At 45.6% G+C, this 19,246-nt stretch overlaps 1 protein-coding gene across 11 annotated transcripts in view; it reads right to left on the bottom strand.

Annotated features, from left to right (window-relative positions):
- Nucleotides 1-7,699: 7,699 nt before the first annotated feature.
- Nucleotides 7,700-19,246, bottom strand: part of LOC102552452 (uncharacterized) — a 32,231-nt gene continuing 20,684 nt past the window's right edge. For 2 of the 11 annotated variants that reach the window (XM_063271839.1, XM_063271842.1), the window contains 2 exons: nucleotides 18,393-18,961; nucleotides 7,700-14,302 (listed from right to left, as the gene is read on the bottom strand). The gene's annotated coding sequence lies outside the window, so the exon portion shown is untranslated. Of the gene's footprint in view, nucleotides 18,962-19,246 lie in introns of all 11 variants that reach the window. The other 9 variants (XM_063271837.1, XM_063271844.1, XM_063271835.1 and 6 more) reach the window with 7 other exon arrangements.

The raw sequence follows: 19,246 nt of genomic DNA, 5'->3' as shown, positions 1-19,246 counted from the left end.
GCCTATGGGATCAATGAACTGGCTCCATTCCTTATATCAGAGCCCCACCCTGCAGGGGCCTGCCCTCTCTCTTCTTTGCTTCCTTCCTCCTGCTCCTCCTCTCTACCAGCTCTGTGAGACGTGGGACTTCTCTCTCCTACAGACAGACCAAGTCCTATTTCACATCTGTCTCTCCCGGTTACCTACCTCATGAGCCTCACCCCTCCCAACACCTTATTATGTGAGGTCCAATACTGCCCCAGGCCTCTCCCTTAAAGGCCTTTTAATTCCATTCTCTCACGGATCCTTTTATAGTTAATTGGCTTTAAATTTTTATTATTTCTGTTTTTTATTATTTTGTACATGGTAATGGGGCACACACGTAAACCATGGCATGTCTGTAGGGTCAGAGGGCAACAATCTGTTCTTTCCTTCCACCTTGTGGGTCTTGGGATGGAACAAAAGTCATCTGTCTTTGCTTGGTGTCAAGTGCCTTTACCCACTGGGCCAAGGTGCCATCTTGCCTTTTCTTGTTCCCTTGCTGTGTCCTGGACTTAACACATTTTCCTGAAATTTCATAATTCCTTTTTCTTTCTTTCTTTCTTTTTTTTCTGGGTTTCTGAGACAGACTTTCTTTGTGTGACAGAGCCCTGACTGTCCTGGACTCGCTTTGTAGACCCGGCTTGTCTTGAACTCACAGAGATCCGATTGCCTCTGCCTCCCAAATGCTGGAACATAGTGTCATTTTTAAATGGCTGAATAAAATTCCAGTTGCTGGCACACGTTTGAAATTTTATTTATTTGGAGGTTGGGGGCATGAGAACCACGACGATCTGGGGGTAACTTTGGAGGGTCGGTGGAGTTTGGGAATCAAATTAAGGTCATCAGGTTTGACAGCAGACACCTTCAGCCATCTCCCCATCTGGAAAGATACACTTTCAGTGGGGCAATAAGCGACACAGAAATAGTTTCCAATATTATAATGAGAGTCATTCTAACAAAACTGTTTTTAACCACAACATTGGAAAGAGAGCAATGTTCTGGTTTGGAGTGTGAAGCAGGATCCAGGTAACGGCGTCTGATGTCTGCAGGAAGCAAAACATTCATTTTGAAAGCATCTCTTCTTTCCTTTGCTTAACTTGACCCACTGACGGATAGCGGCAAAGTGTTTAGGAAGACGGGGCTGGACTGGGCAGGGAGGAGGAGCACGGAGGTCTGCCACAAGAACTCACATTTAACTGCTTTTAACCTGCATCCGCAGCTAGCTCCACCAGTCCTCTCTCTGGGTATTCCTCACACTCCGAAACTCTTGATTTCTCCTGCTATATTTAGTCCTATCTAGGGCCTGTTGCCCTCTCCCATCCCCCACCCAACTCTGCGGAGTCGTGGAGGGTGCTGGCCAGCCTCAGGTAAGTGAAGCTTGCGAAGGATGATTAAGAGTTTAAAGCTCCAGACAACCAGGGCAAGTCAGAAAGCTGCGGTCTGAGTTTGGAGAATAGCACCCGGGGGCGTGTTTTGATGAATGGCACCTGAGGATGGGTCTTGATGGTGAAGATTTGAGTCGTTTTGGTGGGTAGAATTTACAGCCAGTTTTCAACTGAGGAAGAAACTAAATAGAAGTGTTTGTGTGTCTCAGGCGGTGCTTTCTGGGTGGGGCTTACTCTGGGGGCGTGGAGTGCAAATCCACCACAGCTGCAAATGGAGTCTTGTGGAAGGGATGCAAGCCCCCACCCCTATCCATGAGCTTCTCAGGTTCCTCGGCCTCTGGATCTGAGTGGGTGAGGCTGGGTTGGGACGCTGCTCCGCGTGGCTGCAAGGCTTGGAGACGCAGCGTGGCAAAACAGTACCTGCTGAAGCCAAATGTCAGGGGGAGTTACTAGTTATGCGGGCCCACTTTCCCAACCTTAGGGGTCAGGGCTTGCCCCGCCAGCACCCTTCATGGGGAAGAGGAGAGGAAGTCTAAGCGAGTAGCTTTGTACAGGGACATGTGTCTGCTCAAGATGTAGGAACAGGGCTGAGGACAGGAGACAGGATGTTCAAAGGTTTCAAGAACGTGAATTAAAGACAAAGTTGTAGGCTGGGAACGTGGAGTTGTAAGTGTGCTGGCCTAGGATGTATGAAACTCAAGGTTTAATGTTTCTACCACATAAAACCAGTGGCACACATCTGTAATTTGGAGAACCAGATGAAAAAAAAAATTAGAAGTTCAAGGCCAGCCTGAACTATCTTTCTCCTTCCTTCCTCTCTTCCCTCCCTCCTTCCTTCCCTCCTTCCTTTCCTCCTTCCCTCCCCTCCCTCCCTCTCTCTTGCATGGGTAGCTGAAACATTCGAAGTCACGGTCTGCCTGGACTGCAGTGAGTTCAGAGAGTTTAAGAGCAACTTAGTAAGAATCTGCCTTAAAATAAAAAGTAAAAAGAGAGCCGTAGTAGAGTGTTTGCCTAATATATACCCCCGTACCAACTGGGGAGCAGTCAGAAAGGCTACAAATCCCAGCACTGGAAAGGCCAAGAGATAAAGTTTGAGCCCAACCTTAGCTGCATAGTGAGATGTCCTCTCAACAGTAAGAACAACAAAAATATTGTTCATGAAATTAACAGTCCTCCCGTGGTGGAGGTTGCAGAGGAGAGAACTGGAGGCTGTCACCAGCAAAGGTGCAGGGATGGGCAATGTCTGAACATCCTGGGCTAAAGTGGGCATCCTCCTGGAGTCATTCCTGCATGTCAGACCCACAAGTATCCTGACGTTCTAGTGATGAGAGGCATTTGCTAAGACTTTGGCAGCCCTGCCTGTCTGTCTGAGAACAGCAGCTGGAAACCCTCTTCCACATCTGCTTGTTTCACAGGGATACTCTGTACTCCAGTTACCTACCAGCCAGTCCTGACTAACCTTGTGTCATGCTGCTTTTCCGTTTGTTTTTTCCACTTTTCCATGTGTGTGTATGCAAGTTTTTGCATATGTGTATGTGTGAATGCACATGTGTGTAAGCCTGAGGTTGATATCAGGAATTTTTGTCCATTGCTCATATATAGAGTTCCACAAATAATTCAGACAGAATGACATCACTGTATCTTGTTGCTGCCTTCTCTCTATGGACTGGTTGGTCACCAAGTCACATGGATCTTACCTAGTGAACACACAGAATCAACCTCCTCTCCACACACACCTCTATCACTCCCTTGCTTCCCCTCATTTTTAAAAATGTGTGTGCATGGTGTTTGTAGGTACACATGGTGATGTCACAGAAAAATCCCTACTCCCAGCTTTATACAGCCCCAGGGATGAAACTTGGGCTGTTGGACCTGTATAGCAACAACCCTTATCTGCTAAGCCATCTCTCCTGACCTCTACTGACATCCATGCCTGGTTTGCATAGTCCCTGGTTCCACCCTCCCTCCTCCTTAGGCAGCCTTCTCTGCTTGAATCATGTTTTGGTTTACCTCTTCTGTTGCTTGGATAAAATACTCCAATCAAAAACAATTTGGGGAAGAAATTTTATTTTCCTTACACTTCCAGATGGAAGCCAAAGCAGAAACTCAAACAGAAATAATGGAGGAACACTTATTACTAGATTGCTTCCTGCTCTTTTTTTTTTTTTTTAAATACAGTACATGCCTAAGAATGGGGCTGCCCACAGTGGGCATTGACTTCCCACATCAAACCAGTTAAGATAATCTCTCGAAGTCATGGTCGTAGATTATACTGATTGAGGTAATTCTTTTGTTGAGGCTCCCTCCTTCCCAGATGACCCTAGCTTGTGTTAAGCTGACAATAAAAACTAAGGACAGAACCTTAGTCATCTTTTTGTCTACCTGATAAGTCACCCTTCTCTTTGGGTCTGACCTCTCTATTTCACAAGGTAGATCACAGGAGAGAACCTTGAGACACCAGTTGCTGATTTCCAAGTTTTAAGGCATATTTTCGGGCACATATACTCAGATACTCTCTTATACAGCATAGGCCCACCTTCCCAGAGATGGTACTGACCACATGGGCTGGGCTCTCCTACATCAATCATCAATCAAGAAAACGCCACAAAAACATAACGATGGGTCGATCTGATGGTGGCAGTTCTTCAGTTGAGGCTGTCTTCTATGTGTGTCACTGACAACACAGATTATCAGTCTACAATTCTGCTTTCCTTACTGGCGGGGGGAACCCCTCCATGTTGGGCATGATAATCCAAATTTGTGATTTCAGCTCTGAGAGAAGCAGGATCAGGGTTCAAAGTCATCCTTACTACAAAGACTTTGAGGTAGCCTGGGATTCAGGAGACTATCTTTAAACCACAAGTCAAGACTTTCCCTTATTTTTACTTACGTGTACACATATGTATATGTTTATAGTTTATATGTACTTGTGTGTAGATGCCCTTAGAGGTTAGAAGAGAACATCTTCTAACCTCGGTGCTGTGATGTGAACTCTTGCCCCGGTGACTGAGTACTTGCCTTTGACTGTTCACTCAATCATCTCTCCAAAACTGTCCCTCCAATGACTTGTGTGCGGAGTATGTCAGATGACTTAATTCATCTTTGTAAGGAACAATATTGGCTCGGGACCCCCAAGACCAAGTTCTTAGCATAAAGATGTATTTGCCCCAGAGGGACAGAAAAGAAAGGACAAAGACGGGACATAAGGAGGGGGAGAACAAAGGGCATGGGTCCCTGAAGGGGTGAAGGACTCTCTGGACAGACAAGATACAAGTGTAAGGTTAAGGTAAATGAGAGCCCAAAGGTGCTTCTGATTACTGGAATTCTATACTTGGACTTTCTTCAGAAATGTAACCTAATGGCTTTTAGCAAGGCAGAGGGAGATGGTTAGAAGAGCAAGACCTGCCAGAGCCCCTTCAATCTTTACCTTTTTGGGGGCAAGGTCTCTCAGCAAACCTGGAGCTCACCCAGGAGGCTAGGCCAATAAGCTCCAGGTTGCTCCCTGACTCAGCCTCCCTGGGCACTAACTACATTGAGCTTTTTTAACTACGTGCAGGGAGGGCCTGGGCTCAGGTCCTCAGGTATTCTTGACTAATGATTTACCAGTGGGACCATCACCCTAACCCAGGTCTCCTAGTTCAGAATTCTTTTTTCTCAGTCAAAAGGCAATTTTAAAAGTTTTTTTTTAAGTGTATTGGGTTTTTTGGTTTTTTTTTTTTAATTTTTGGAGTCTCATATAGTACAGGCTGGCTTCAAACTGGCTCTTTAGCCCAGAACGGTCTTAATGATCTTTCCCTTTCCATCCCCCAAGGACCCAGGTTATGGGCTTACACCACAACTCTTGCTTGACAAATACGACAGTCACTGTTTGTTGGTTTATGGATACTGAAGTTTTCATTTCATGTGATTTTTACATGTGTTAGAATACATTACAATCATGGGTGACTTCAATGGGTCTTTATTACCTTACAACAATCATAAATATCAGAAATCTCAAATTATGTATCATCAGACTGTACACAGCAGTTTGGTTTTTTCAAATTAAAATTGTCCATTTTGGAGGAAAACTTAGGACATTAGACATGTAAGGTAAGGTGAAACATTTTATCCTGCAGGTAAGCTCCTTAACTTCAGGAAGTAAGCAACAAAATGGTTTCAGGAAGTTCTTGAAACTGGCCATTTACTACAATCTTCCCTTCTGAATCATAAACTATAAGCCTGCTGAGACACTCTCAGATCAACCCAAGCTGCTTAAAAGAAGCAGAGACCTGCCTAGCTGCCTAGAAGAGGGGCGGTCTCCAGTCTGTTGTGTCACCCATGTGGAGATGGGCTTTTTGGTGACCCAGCTGTCTGAGTCATTGCTGCTCCTATAAGTAACCCCACTAAAACTCACTGGTTTGCAAACTTGGCCTACGGTGGTATCTTCACTCTGGCCTGTTGTTGCTTCCCTTTATGGGGTAAGTAGATAACTATTAATGTCTAACTCCCAGAAATAGCTAATGTTTAAGTCCCACAGGCTACTAAAGTCAAAGTACTGGCAAGATTAATCCCTTCTGCAGGCTCTGGACAATAAGAGTGGCTTCCTTTTCTGGTTTCTAGAAGTCCTGCACCCTTTGGTTCAAAACTTGGTCCACCTCTTCAGGGCTGGCAGCAGGCCTTCCTCCACCAGTCTCTCCAGCCCACTTTCTAGCCTCCCTTTCTTGGAGGCAAGACACCTTTTGGGTCAAAGGTTTTATGGGTAAATTACCGCTCTTATCTCTCTCCACTGGGAGTCCTGCCTGGCTAGAGGAAGTGACCACTTCTGAATCCATATTCCCCCACTGCTAGCAGTGTCAGCTACTCACCTCCATTTACCCCATGTGGCCTCTACCCATCCCAGGTCTCTGACACATCCTAGGATTTCTCTCTCCCCAGCTGTCTTAGTTAGGGTTTTATTGCTAACAGACACCATGACCAAAGCAAGTCTTATAAAGGACAACATTTAATTGGGGCTGGCTTACAGTTCAGAGATTCAGTCCAGTATCATCAAGGCAGGAACATGGCAGCGTCCAGGCAGGCATGGTGCAGGAGCCAAGAGTTCTACATCTTCATCTGAAGGCTCCTGGCAAATACTGGCTTCCAGGAAGCTAGGATGAGGGTCTTAAAGCCCACACCCACAGTGACACACCTCCTCCAACAAGGCCATACCTGCAAATAGTGCCACTCCCTGGGCCAAGCATATACAAACCATCACACCACCTCTCCCTACATCTGTGGCCCATCCCATGGGCAGTCAATCCCTGACACTACTGACACTGTTATGCTTACAGACAGGAACCTAGCTAGCATTTAACTGTCCTCTGAGAAGCTCCACCTAGCAGCCAATGGAAAGAGATGCAGAGACCCCCAGCCAAATATTAGAAGAGCTAGGGGAATCTTATGGAAAAGTCAGAATTGGTGAGCCGGACCCAAAGAGGACAGGAACTCCACAGGAAGGCCAAAAGAGTCTTCCTGGACACTTGGGGGTTCCCAGAGCCCGCAGGCTAAACCTAGCCTGGTTGTACATATGCAGCATATAAGCAACTTGGTCTTCATGTGGGTCCCTCATCAACTGGAAGTGTGTTCCCCAGTCTGTTGCCTGCCTGCCTGTGGATGCACCTAGTCCTATAGCAATTTGATGTATGTGTATATGGGGGCATCAGTGTGGGGGTCAACACCGAGAACGGACTTCTCCTTTGAAAAGAGAAAGGGAGAGTGGAATGGGGGGGGGTCTGTGTGAAGGGATACAAGGAGGAGGGGGGCTGATATTGAGATGTAAAGTGAACAAATTTAATAATAAAAACAAAAAGCAAATGCGGGATTAAAGTTCTGACTGCCAAATCTGATTCCAGTTTGTCCCAAGGACACAGAAAATAGAACTGACTCCTCCAACGTGCTCTGTCTTCAACACATGCACTATGATACAGATACACATAAAATTTTAATTTTTAAAAAGCAGAAGCAAAATAATCTCTGAATGGACGGTGGATTAAGCCAAACAATACCAACAAATGGCTCTAGCTCCTGGACTGACAGGTCTGGGTCTATTCTCTCTTCCTGTCACCCACTACTAAGATATCCTTTCAGGATGCTGCACATACCCACAATTCAATCTGTTAACAATTAGATGCATGATTACAAGTGAGGAAGGTATAATCTGACAGCTAACGAGCTTATTAAACGAGCAAAGGTGCCTTGTGTGTGCTCCTAGGCAGGTGGAGACGAGGGTGGGGTGCAAGAGGTGCTATATAGGACCCCGCAAAAGACTGGCTTGGTTTCCTGTTTTACTTTTTATTCTTTATGATTTTCACATCATACACCCCAATCCCACTCATCTCCCATCCTTCCATATCCACCCTTGCAAACCTCTCTTCAAACAACAAAAAAGTCTTGCCATGGAAGCTGTAGTGTCCCAGAGTACATCCTTTTGTGCACACACATCCTTCTTGCAAGTTACAAGTGTTCACTGCAATGAGACAGCTGTTGGTCCGTTCTGAGGCCTCTGGCTTCTGCTACACTGTCAGTGCTGGATCCTCCCAGGTATGCTGCTGTTGCCCTGTGTTATGGAGATCCTGAAACTTCAAACCAGCCCTTTCACAAACATCAGTGAATCATAGATGGGGTAGGCCCTGGATGTGGGCCTGGGAGGTAGCTGAGTGGTTCAGTCCACCAACCTTCTTGTACCCACACCACCAGGGCGAGCTCTCCAGCACTGACCTGGCTAGCTCACTCAGTGCCATAGGCAGCAACAGGTAGGATCAGCTTTCCTGTTCTCATCTTTGGGCCAGCCTACCAAAACCTTTACCTCCAGTGTCAGCTCTACTGTGCTGCCCAGGTGAGGTGTAGGGCCAGCTGAAAGGCAGTGAGGGGTAAGGAGGTGAGGGGGCCTTTGTCTCCCAAGCCACTCCATGGCAATCTAGGGGTAGGTAGGGTCAGCCCTCCCCAGCCTATGCCCTTGGGGGTAGCTCCCACCATCAAGGATAGCCCTACTGTATTGCCAGAGAGCAGTGGAGCCAGCTCTGGCTTGTTTTTCCTAGAGCTTTCCTTTCTCTTTCTGGTTGGCTACCTTATGCCCAGCTGAAAGTCCCTTCCTCCCCCGCCCCCAATTATACAGTGCCACTCCCTTGGGACTGTGTATGTGTGGACATGTATGTGGAAGCTATAGGCCAACATTGGGCATTTCCCCCAATCACTCTTTACCCAGCTGTGAGACTTCTTATACTCCCCCACATTCCAGTATCATGAGTGGAGGCCACAGGTAAACACTGAGCATCTTCCTCAATCACTCTCAACCTTGTTTTTTGGTTTCTGAGATGGTCTTATTGTGTTTCCTTGGCTAGCATTGAACTCATGTTTGTGCTAAAAGCATGAGGCACCTTGCCTGGCCATTTTTGTTCAGTGTGTATGAAAGAAAGGGCTTCTCACTGTTTGGCTAGCCTGCTTGGACACCAAGCCATGGAGACATTCCTGTCTTCTCAGTACCAACTTAGACTCACAACACTGGCTGCTGCTCCTGGGTTGTTTGTTCGTCCCCTGTGAACCCACAGACCGCCTGCAGCTTTCTGTACCTGCTCTCTTGTTTTCAGTCTCCCCCTCCTGGCTGCCATGAGAGGGACAGCTGTGCCCACTGCACTCTTCTGCCCCACCACAGGCCAGAAGCAGGCGAGCCAAGAGATCACGGACTGAAATCCAAAAGCCAAAATAAACCTTTCCTCTATCTAACATGTTCATCTACTTAAATGTGACATCTAAAATGTCACCTTGTCAGCAACAGAAAACTAGTACAAACAAATATCCACAGCTTTGTTGAAAGGAGTTGACAGAAAACATTTGAGGCTTTGTGGGCCTGTTTCTTGTTGCTATGGTAACCACACTGATTTAAAAAAAAAAAAAAAAAAAAGACAGACCTGGGGTTGAAGAAACAGCCTAGTGATTAAAAGGGCTTGCTGTTCCTGCAGAAGCCCAGTACCCACATTAGGTGGCTCACAACAGATTATAACCCCAGCTCCAGCACTTACTTATTTTCTGGCCTCAGGTAACTACACACATACACATTTTTTTTCCCCTTTGAGATAGTTTCCTTGTGTATCCTAGCTGTCCTGAGCTAGCTCTGTAGACCAGGCTGGCCTCCGACTCACAGAGATCTGCCTGCCTCTGACTCATAAGTGCTAGGATTAAAGGCCTGTGCAACCACCTCCCACTGCTCACTTTCTAAAAACAAATCTTAAATGACATAACTTCTCTAGCTTCCTCTCTGATTCTTCAGGGCAGATGAACAGCACTTCTTCAGTGTCTTTCCCATTCTCTCTACTCCCTACTTGAATTCCTTACATAGAATAATCTTCCTGAATAGCTATCTCCTCCCTCTTCTTTCATATATGTATACATGTTTGCATGTATGAGCTCACATACATGCATGAGGAGGCCCATGCTGATGTTGGGAACCATAGGCAGAGCTCTCAATCAAACCAGACCTCATTAGCTTGCTCTGCTGATCTGTCTCCACAGTCCAAGGCTAAAATTACAGAGTGCTGCACCCCATCCAGATGACATTTATATAGGTTGGAGAGATTCATACTCTGTTCCTGACAACTGTCCAGCAAGTGCTGTAGTCACTGAGCCCTATCTGCAGCCCCTGGTATCCATTTTGTTTTGTTCTTGCCAGTCTCTGTCTGGGAGCCAAGCACCCTACTTCTCTGCCTGGTAGGCTCTCCCTCACGATTTTTGGTGGTGGTGCAAGAGAGGGAATCCTGGGTATCGGTATGTACAGCTGTTATTTCTTCTGTAACCTGAAGTGAAGGGCCTTGTGCAGCTTTCAAGTTGATTTACTTCCTGAGTTTTATGAGCCTCCCTCATTCCCAGGAAGGAATGCTTTAATCTGGAAGAGACAGCTACACAAAAGCATCCTTTATGCTCTGACTGAGCTCTGTGCTCCCCTACATGAAAAGTGTATGAGAGCAAAGATATTCTCAAAGGAGGCATCGAGACTGAGTCATCTCTGGGCTGGAAGGGATTTATAGTTTAGAGTACCTGTTGTATAGCCATGAGGATCCAACACACACGTAACAAGCTGGGCATCCAACATATGCTACAACCCCAGTTCTAAAGGAGGCAGAGACAGATCACTAAGTCTTGCTAGATCTGTCCAGCTGAAAGACAAACAAAAGCCCCAGGTTCAGGGAAGGACCATAGGTAGAGGGGGAGGAAATCTGATACCCTCTTCTGGTCTCCATCTGTACACAGCTGTGGGCATACATTCAGAGACACATGCATGCAAACCTTTCAAAAACAAAACTCCTCAGCCATCTCCCAACCTTGTGAGCGGTGCAGAGCTTGTGATGAAGGGACTGGGATATGGAGGTAAAAAGCAAGAACAACCTGACCAGACAAGCTTGTCGGCTGAGTCTTACCCAAGGCCTGACACTAACAGAAAAAGGAACTAGAAAACAAGGGGTGGTGTGATGGTCTGCACATACTTGGCCCAAGGGAGTGGCACTATTAGAAGGTGTGGCCTTGTTGGAGGAAGTATTTCACTGTGGGGGTGGGCTTGGAGACCCTGCTCCTAGCTTCGTGGGGATGCTCAATCTGTTCCTGGCTTTCTTCGGGTGAAGATGTAGAACTCTGCTCCTCCTGCACCATGCCTGCCTGGATGCTGCCATGTTCCTGCCTTGATAATGGACTGAATCTCTGAACCTGTAAGCCAGCCCCAATTAAATGTTGTCCTTTATAAGACTTACATTGGTCATGGTGTCTGTTCATAGCAGTAAGACCCTAACTAAGACAGGCAGGAATACAGCTCAGTGGTAGAGTACTTCCCCAACTTCAACAGGTGTTTTGTGACTTCCTGAGCCAAGAGGGACAACTGTCTATTCATTCTACACAGGGTACCAGTGTGTAGAACCAGGGAGTATACTTAGGTTACTTACTAGAACTAGACGGCTCAGAGACATCAGGTCACTGAAAAGCTCACTTAGCACACGATGACTCATAAAAACTACAGGCCTGGAACTATAATGACCGAAAGACAGCTTAGTTCAGCCACAAGACACTTTCCCTTACTCTCCACAGTAACTGTTACTGTTTCTGTAGCACAGCCACAGCGAAGTTCCCTGTGAATCTTCTAGGTTGCAAGCTCTTCCTGAGACTTGGAAGTTTTCTTTACTTTCTAAGCGTTATGAGTTTCCCTTTTCCGTACAGGATGTTTCAATCTGGAGGAAACAGTTATTCAGACGCGGGGCTTTGGGACTGATGCCTCAGAATGACAGAGAAAAATGTAATAAATACTTGGTCAGGCTCTGTCCTAGGGTTTCTAGTTCTCAGAGAACGTCAGGAAGTATTGCCATCACCCCTCCACCCCCAATTTTAAATAGGGAAGGTTAACTTTCTGAGGCCACAAAGCAAATGCTGGAGCTGTCCTCATGTCTCTTAAGGGCTGACATTAAGCTAGACGCCACACCTTGTATAGTTACTGCTATATCCCCAAAGGTGAGTTACCAAACCTAGTACAATGGGGATGATTAAAAGAGCTGTGACCAGGGCTGGAACTGTACTTGTCTAGTAGGCACAAAGCCCAGGTTCCATTCCCAGGATCAAAACCACAAGGAACAATATAAATTAGCAGTCCATGCTCTTATAGCTCATTTGCATCTCAAGTTTTGATTTAAAAAAATACGATTGAGCATGGTAATGCACACATTTAATCCCAATACTTGGAAAGGCAGAGGCATGTAGATTTCTATGAGTTCAAGTCCAGCCTGTTCTACCTAACAAATAGGCCAGTCAGGATTATATAGTAAGACCGTGTATAAAAGGGAAAAAAATATTATTGTGTATGTATACATATCTGGTCTGTGTGGGCAGGTGGCCACACATAACATGGCATACCTGTAGAGGTCAGAGGGCAAGTCTGTGAGGTCAGTCCTCTCCTATCTGTATATGGCTTCCAGGAACCAAATTCGGGTCATTAGACTTGGGAAGTAAAGTCTTTAACACAGAGCCATCTCGCTGCCCTTCATCTTAATTTCTAATATCATTCTCCTACACAAAGATCTAAGACTTCTTGGAGAAATGGTTTATTCCAGGACTGAGGCAAGAAGTATATAATATGAGCCTGCAGGATCTTGCAATGCTAGAGTAAGAAGTGTCCAGGAACCTGAACACACTGGGGATAATACTCAAGGACCATACAAATAACTAAAAGAAATTCTAATGGCTAAAATCAGACCCCTTTGAACAACAGAATGAAATAGTATTCAGTTATACTAAGAGCAGAGAATGGACTACAGTTGGTCACTGTGAAGAAGTGAAGGCGGAACTTCGTGCAGCTGATTGTCATATCCACGATGGAGATCACAAACACACAGGCGTACTTGACTGCTGGAGCATGGCTCAATTTCTTCAGGACATCTGCCCAGTAACTGCTACCATCCACTTGACTGGTGCCTCCCGCATTGCTTATTTTTTAATTATTATTCTTAAAAATTACACATATGCACATATTTCTGTGTATGCATATATACATGCCAGAAGAAGGTTACTGTGATGGCTATTCTTGGTGGTCAACTTGACTACATCTTGAGTAAACTTCAATCCAGAAATGGAGGGCACACCTGTGAGAGATTTTTTGCTTGGTTTGAAGTAGGTGACTTCACTTCTAGTATTGACCTTTGAGACAGGAAGACACACATCTTTAATTCTGACCTTGAGGTGGGAAGACACTCTTTTAATCTGAGCCATTCCTTCTGCTGGAAGCCTATGTAAGGACCCAGAAGAAAGGTTTTGCTCTTTGTCTGCTTGTTCTTGCCTTGCTAGCAAGTCCGTTCCCTCACTGACATTGGAGCCTTCCTCTTTGGAATTTCAACATCTTCTGAAGATCAGCTAAGACATTCAGCCTCATGGACTGAGCAACTTCTAGATTCTTAACTTTCCATTCATAGACTGCCATTGTTGGATTAGGATTAGCTAGAACACAGCCTGTGAATCTAATAACTCCATATATATATTCATTCTGCCATTCTAGGGAACGCTAATAACTTAGCATGCTGAAGGCTCTAGCAGAACCGATTAGACAATGTTGATGGATATACCTTAACATAGGAGGGTACCGAGGAGATGACCCGGGCAGTAAAATGCCTATAGTGCAAGCATGCGGACCTGAGTTCAGATCCCCAACACCCACAAAAGAAACTGGGTACAGTGGTGCATACCTACAGTCTTGGCACTGAGGACTGGGACCCTCACTGTAGAATCCCTGGGGCTCACTGGCCAGCCAACCTAGCCTACCAGTCAGTTCCAGGTTTAATAAGAGACTGTCTCAAAAAATAAAATGGAAAAAAAAAAAAGATGGAGAATGATTGAGGGCTGGAGAGATGGCTCAGTGGTTAAGGGCATTGAGTGCTCTTCCAGAGGTCCTGAGTTCAAATCCCAGCAACCACATGGTGGTTCACAACCATCTGTAATGGGACCCAATGCTCTCTTCTAGTGTGTGAGAAGATAGATTCAGTGTAGTTACATAAAATTAAATAAAAAATAAATAAATCTTTTAAAATATGATAGGTGGAAAACTGATCTTTCAGTCAATATTATCATAATCTTATGACTACTCTAACAGGAAAACACCTTTCAAAATAACTCACCTGCCAGGTGCAGTGAGGAGTGCCTATAATTCCAGCACCCAAGAGGACTGTGAGTCCCCACTAACCTGGCTTGCTCTAGACAGCAAGATGGCTCTAAGCTACAAAGCTCTAGTTTCAAAGGACAAAATACCTGACTTTTTAACAGTGTAAAGGTTATCACAAATGTGGAAGGTGTGATTCTGTCACAGCCAAGAAGTAACTAGACAGGACAATTAATTGGTATGTTGTAATCTTTGTGGGACCCTGGAAGAGAAAACAAATATTAGAGAAAAATATTCTATATAACCAAGAACAAGGCATCAATATTGGCCTATTAATTACAATAAATTTTTACTTTTTGTATGTGTATGTGTGTGCTGTGGTATATATATATGTGTTCACGTGGGCATGTAAACACTTATCTGGGTGTATGCATGCATGCAGAGGACAGAGTAGATGGCGGTCACTCTCCTGGTAATTTTGTAAAACATTTCTTTGTGTGTATTGTGTACAAGCTTGAAGACCAGACAACAACTTGCAGAGGCCAGCTCTCTCCTTTCACCACACAAGTTCCAAGAATCAAACAGGTCATTAGGCTTAGAAGCAAGCACCTTTACCTGCTAAGTGGTCTCACTGGCTCTAAGTCCTAGCTCTGAGCTTAGGGCTCATCGACTCAGCCATGCTAGCTAAGCAGTAAGCTCTAGGGATCTGTCTATCTTCATCCCATCAGTGCTGAGCTTTTATGACGATGCCAGGGCATTATGTCAATGTAGGGCAGTGCTAGATCTTCAAGCCCGTGTACCTGGCATTTTATTGAGCCATCCCCCTGCCCCTTCTCAGTGCTTAGGACTGAATCTCAGGCCTTACACATACCGGGCAGCCCACTACCTTTGATGTCTCATGCCCATGTAAAAAAATTATTACTATTGCTATCCTGGACTTGATATGTAGCCCAGGTTAGTCTTAAACTTGTGGTTTAATGATAAGATTACAGATGGATAAACTATTACTCTAAGCTTCAAGCAGGGAATACAAATCTATACTACTAGGTCTGGTAACAATTATATTAGTGAAAAGGATATGGTGGTGAATACCTTTAATCCCAGCACTTGGGAAACAGAGGCAGGCGTATCTTGCTCAAGGCAGTTTGAGGCTAATGAGTTCCAGACCAGCCACGGATAAAGAGTAAGACCATCTCAAATTAAACAAAAAAACCAAAGCAAATATATTAATAAAAAAATCATCTTTGTGATATTTCTGAAAATCTTCTCCCCCCCCCCCCCCGGAGCTGGGGACCGAACCCAGGGCCTTGCACTTCCTAGGCAAGCACTCTACCACTGAGCTAAATCCCCAACCCCTATTTCTGAAAATCTTAAGTCTGTGGCCAATGAGATGGTTTAGAGGTTAAATGTACTGAATGAGACAATCTGAGTTTGCCCTACATGGTGAAAAAGATGTACCAACTCCCCCAAGTTCAACACAATACACACACACACACACACACACACACACACACACAATTTTTAAAATCAGACTGTTATTAACAATCGAATATAAATAAAGGAAAACCAAGCATGGTGGTACACACTTGTAATCCCAGCTTTGGGGTGGTAGAGGCAGGAGTATGAGTCCAAGGTCATCCTTAGCTACATATGAAGTCTGGTGCCGGCTTGGGCTACAGGACACCATTTTAAAAAGGGTGGGGTGGGGGAAAACCTGACTGTTTACTAATAGCACTGACTGTTCTTCCTGAGAACCTAAGTATAATTCCTAACACCTACACAGTGGCTCACAGCTCTCCCTAGCAGGGACTCCATACCTTTTTACAGCCTCCATTAGTGCTGCACAAGCACATAATGCAGATTTACATAAAAGAACAAGCTGAAGAAGAAAAGTACCTACTGTACACCGAGGAGAGAAGGGCACCAGTGCGTATATGGAGTTAAGGCCTGGGTTTAAGGAGACAAACATTAAATGGAATAAAAGGAGTCGTAAGTAGCTTCTGGGAAAGAGCCATCCTGCCAAGCTTCCAACATATGAAAAGGGTGGAAAGAAAAGTTTGGCAGTGAAGGAAACCATTGAAAATATAAAGCTGATGCAGATGTAACTGAACAAGGAGCCTTCCGCCAGCCCAAGTGAACAGCTCAACTGGGAAGCTTCAGCCACAGGGTTCTGGCTCTGAGTCGAGGGTATAAGAAGGGTATGGAAAGGGTTACAGAATCTCCCTCCACAACTAAGGAAATCTGCAGAAGCCAGGCTGGAGGCTCAGAGAGGCCATTCTGCAAAACTATGAAGGTTAAGGCTGGACTGCCTTGGACAGCCCAAGATGTTGGAGATGCCAGAATTGTAGGACTGCCAAGGAAAGCTGCTGACAGGGAGCAGAGCCAACACAAGCAAAGTGTGTGCAGTCAGCAAACTGAAGAGTCGGAGACCTGAAGAACATTTTGACATCAGAATGGAGATGCAGAAGTTAAAGTCTGCACTAACTGGGTTTCGGTCTTGCTTTGGTCCAGTCTTTGCTCACTACGCTCCCTTCCCTCCCCTCTGGAACCCCTGCAGTTGCATGTGATCTGTTTTTGGTTTGTTTTGTGCTGCTTTCTTTCCATTTTGATTTTACAGGGATTACAGTTAAGAGTCTCAGAGAGACTTTGAACTTTGGATTTTTTTTTTCACAGTTCATTTTTTTTTTTTTTTCGGAGCTGGGGACCGAACCCAGGGCCTTGCGCTTGCTAGGCAAGCGCTCTACTGCTGTGCTAATCCCCAACCCTGAACTTTGGATTTTTAAACAGTGTTGAGACTGTTATAGAAAGTGAGAACTTTTGAAGATGAACTAAATACATTTTGCATTATGGTCTGGCTACAAGTCTATGGAGGTCTATAGCTGGTCTTTGCTACTTTGTGGTCTTTGCTTTTTTTCTTTTTTTCCCACTCTTTATCCCCCTAACACTAGATAGGAGAAAGAAAGGTGGGGGGTGGGGGGTCCTCTCTGAATCTAATTTCTTTCCAAACCCTTCTTCCCAGTTTCCAGCACAGCCCCTTCAAATGTTTCTCCCAGTCATCAAATGTTCTTCACAACTGTTCCTCCCTCAGTCCCCAACATTCTGCTTAGACAGTCCCTTCTCCCACTTTTCTCAAAATTAACAGCTCCAAATTACAACTGTTCTCTAGTCTATTAGCTATGAGCCTGCTCATCGCAGGGTGTCCTGGCTTAACTGTCTCCTAACTACTTCTGCATCAACTGCCTTCTCCTCTCAGGCTGCTAGCCCCCAATCCCTCTTAGCCTCAGCTGACTTTTTAATATCCTATCCTGTTTCCAGAAATTCAAGAGGTAACCAACACTAAAGGTTGTGGGGTCAAGCAGTTCTAACAGCTAAGACTTAAAGGACCAGTTGACTAGCAATTGGTGTTCCTTTAGCCAGGGCTACAAGATAAATCACACTACATGGTCAAGGAATGAAATGCCGCAGTTTGAATGAAATGGCCCCATAGGCACTATTAGGAAGTACGGCCTTGTTGGGAGTAGGTGTGGCTTTGTTGGAGGAAGTGTGTCACTGGGGAGGGCTTTGAGGTCTCAAATGCTGGAGCCAGTCCCAGTGTCTCACTTTCTGCTCCCTGCAGATCTAGATATAGGACTAACTCTCAGCTATCTCTTTAGCACCATGTCCGCCTGCATGCCACCATGCTTCCCCCCAAGATGATAATGGACTAAACCTCTGAATTATAAGCCAGCTCCAGTTAAATGTTTTCCTTTTTAAGAAAAAGTGGATGTCTTCACAGCAATAGAAACCCTAAGACAAAGGGGCTCCCCAGCCAGACTCGTCAAATTGGCAAGTTTTAGGCCAAGGAACAGACTCTGTCTCAGAAAACCAAGACAGACGGCACATAGAAAATGAAAGGAATCTCTGGCCTCTACAAGCATGTGACCACTATGTGCTTGAATGAACATGCGCACACCTATCCACACAAGCACACCTACATATACACATAAATATAATTAAAAAATTCAGACCTTCAGTGAACTAGCTCCTGTTAAGTGCCCAACATCAAGTTTCAATTAGGAAGTGGGACACATGCATCTTTGCATGCAAGTATACTGTATGCCCGCATGTATGTACACATGCAGAGATCAGAGGGAGGCAATGGATTGTGTATTCTTGGCCTGGCTAGAGAAGCTGCTGTGGCTCTGGAGCCAGCTCCACTTCAGAGTTGTTGTTAATGGTCCCTTGGACTGTCTGGATTTAGATGGAGGTCAGTACAATAGCTCTGCCTAAAAACAAATTTGGGAAGAAGACAGAGTCTCTGTCTTTAGTGAGGGAAGGCCTAGTCTTTCGGTCTAGTGCCAGGGGTTACTCACCGTCTTAGTTGGGACCAGAGTTTCGATGTAGGTCTGTGTGGTTGCCAGCTGGGGTATGTGTCAGTTGGGTATGCCCCACTTTGTAGGTGCCAGATGTGGTCCCACGCCGCTGAACACAACTTGGGCAGGAGAAACAGGAGATGCTAGACTACATTTTACCATATGCCACCATCGGGTGATGGGTTTGTGGGTAGCACCACTCAGGGGGTGGGAGAATGCAGCCCAGGCTAGGGGCCAAAGTTGGGGTTCCCTGACTCCCAGACATCCAGACGCTGCTGGAAATTGCAAGGACGAGTTGGGGGCCCAATGGCTGAAGATAAGCCTGGGGATAGGGACGGGGGACGACGACAGAGACAATGACTGACTAGCAAGGAGGGGCCTTTTGCAGGAGACTTAGACTTGGAAGCTCTGTAGACAAAGGCTCCCTCCACGATGCTCATGGCAGTTCTTAATGAGAGAGGCAGTCCATGATTACTCAGACCTTTATTCACTGTTCCATCTTGGAAAATGGGTGCATACCACGTCCTCAGGGCGGGCCAGAGGTCAATGCCCTTCGTAGGACGGAATGTCTGGGAAAGAAAGTTTGCTTAAATCCCCAGGGCCCATCAGCTCATTCGAACTCTGTTTTGTGCTACCTGGCCCTCACATGCCTATGTGGGGAGTGTGGTCACGTGTTCCAGGCCAGGAGTCTGTAGGGAGCAGGGAAACACCTAGTATCCTCAGATGGGTGTTGGGGTCCCTGAACCCACTCAGCCTTTCCTGGCACGATCCGCTGCCCCACATGAGTATCCTGTTCCCCGTCACTGCCTGCCTATTTCTTTGAGACATAGTCTACCTGAGCTGGATTGGTAGCC

Source organism: Rattus norvegicus, chromosome 12, assembly GCF_036323735.1.
Source record: "Rattus norvegicus strain BN/NHsdMcwi chromosome 12, GRCr8, whole genome shotgun sequence".
NCBI lineage: Eukaryota > Metazoa > Chordata > Mammalia > Rodentia > Muridae > Rattus > Rattus norvegicus.
Note: the sequence above shows the minus strand (reverse complement) of the source record. Positions and strands in the feature narration are given on the sequence as shown.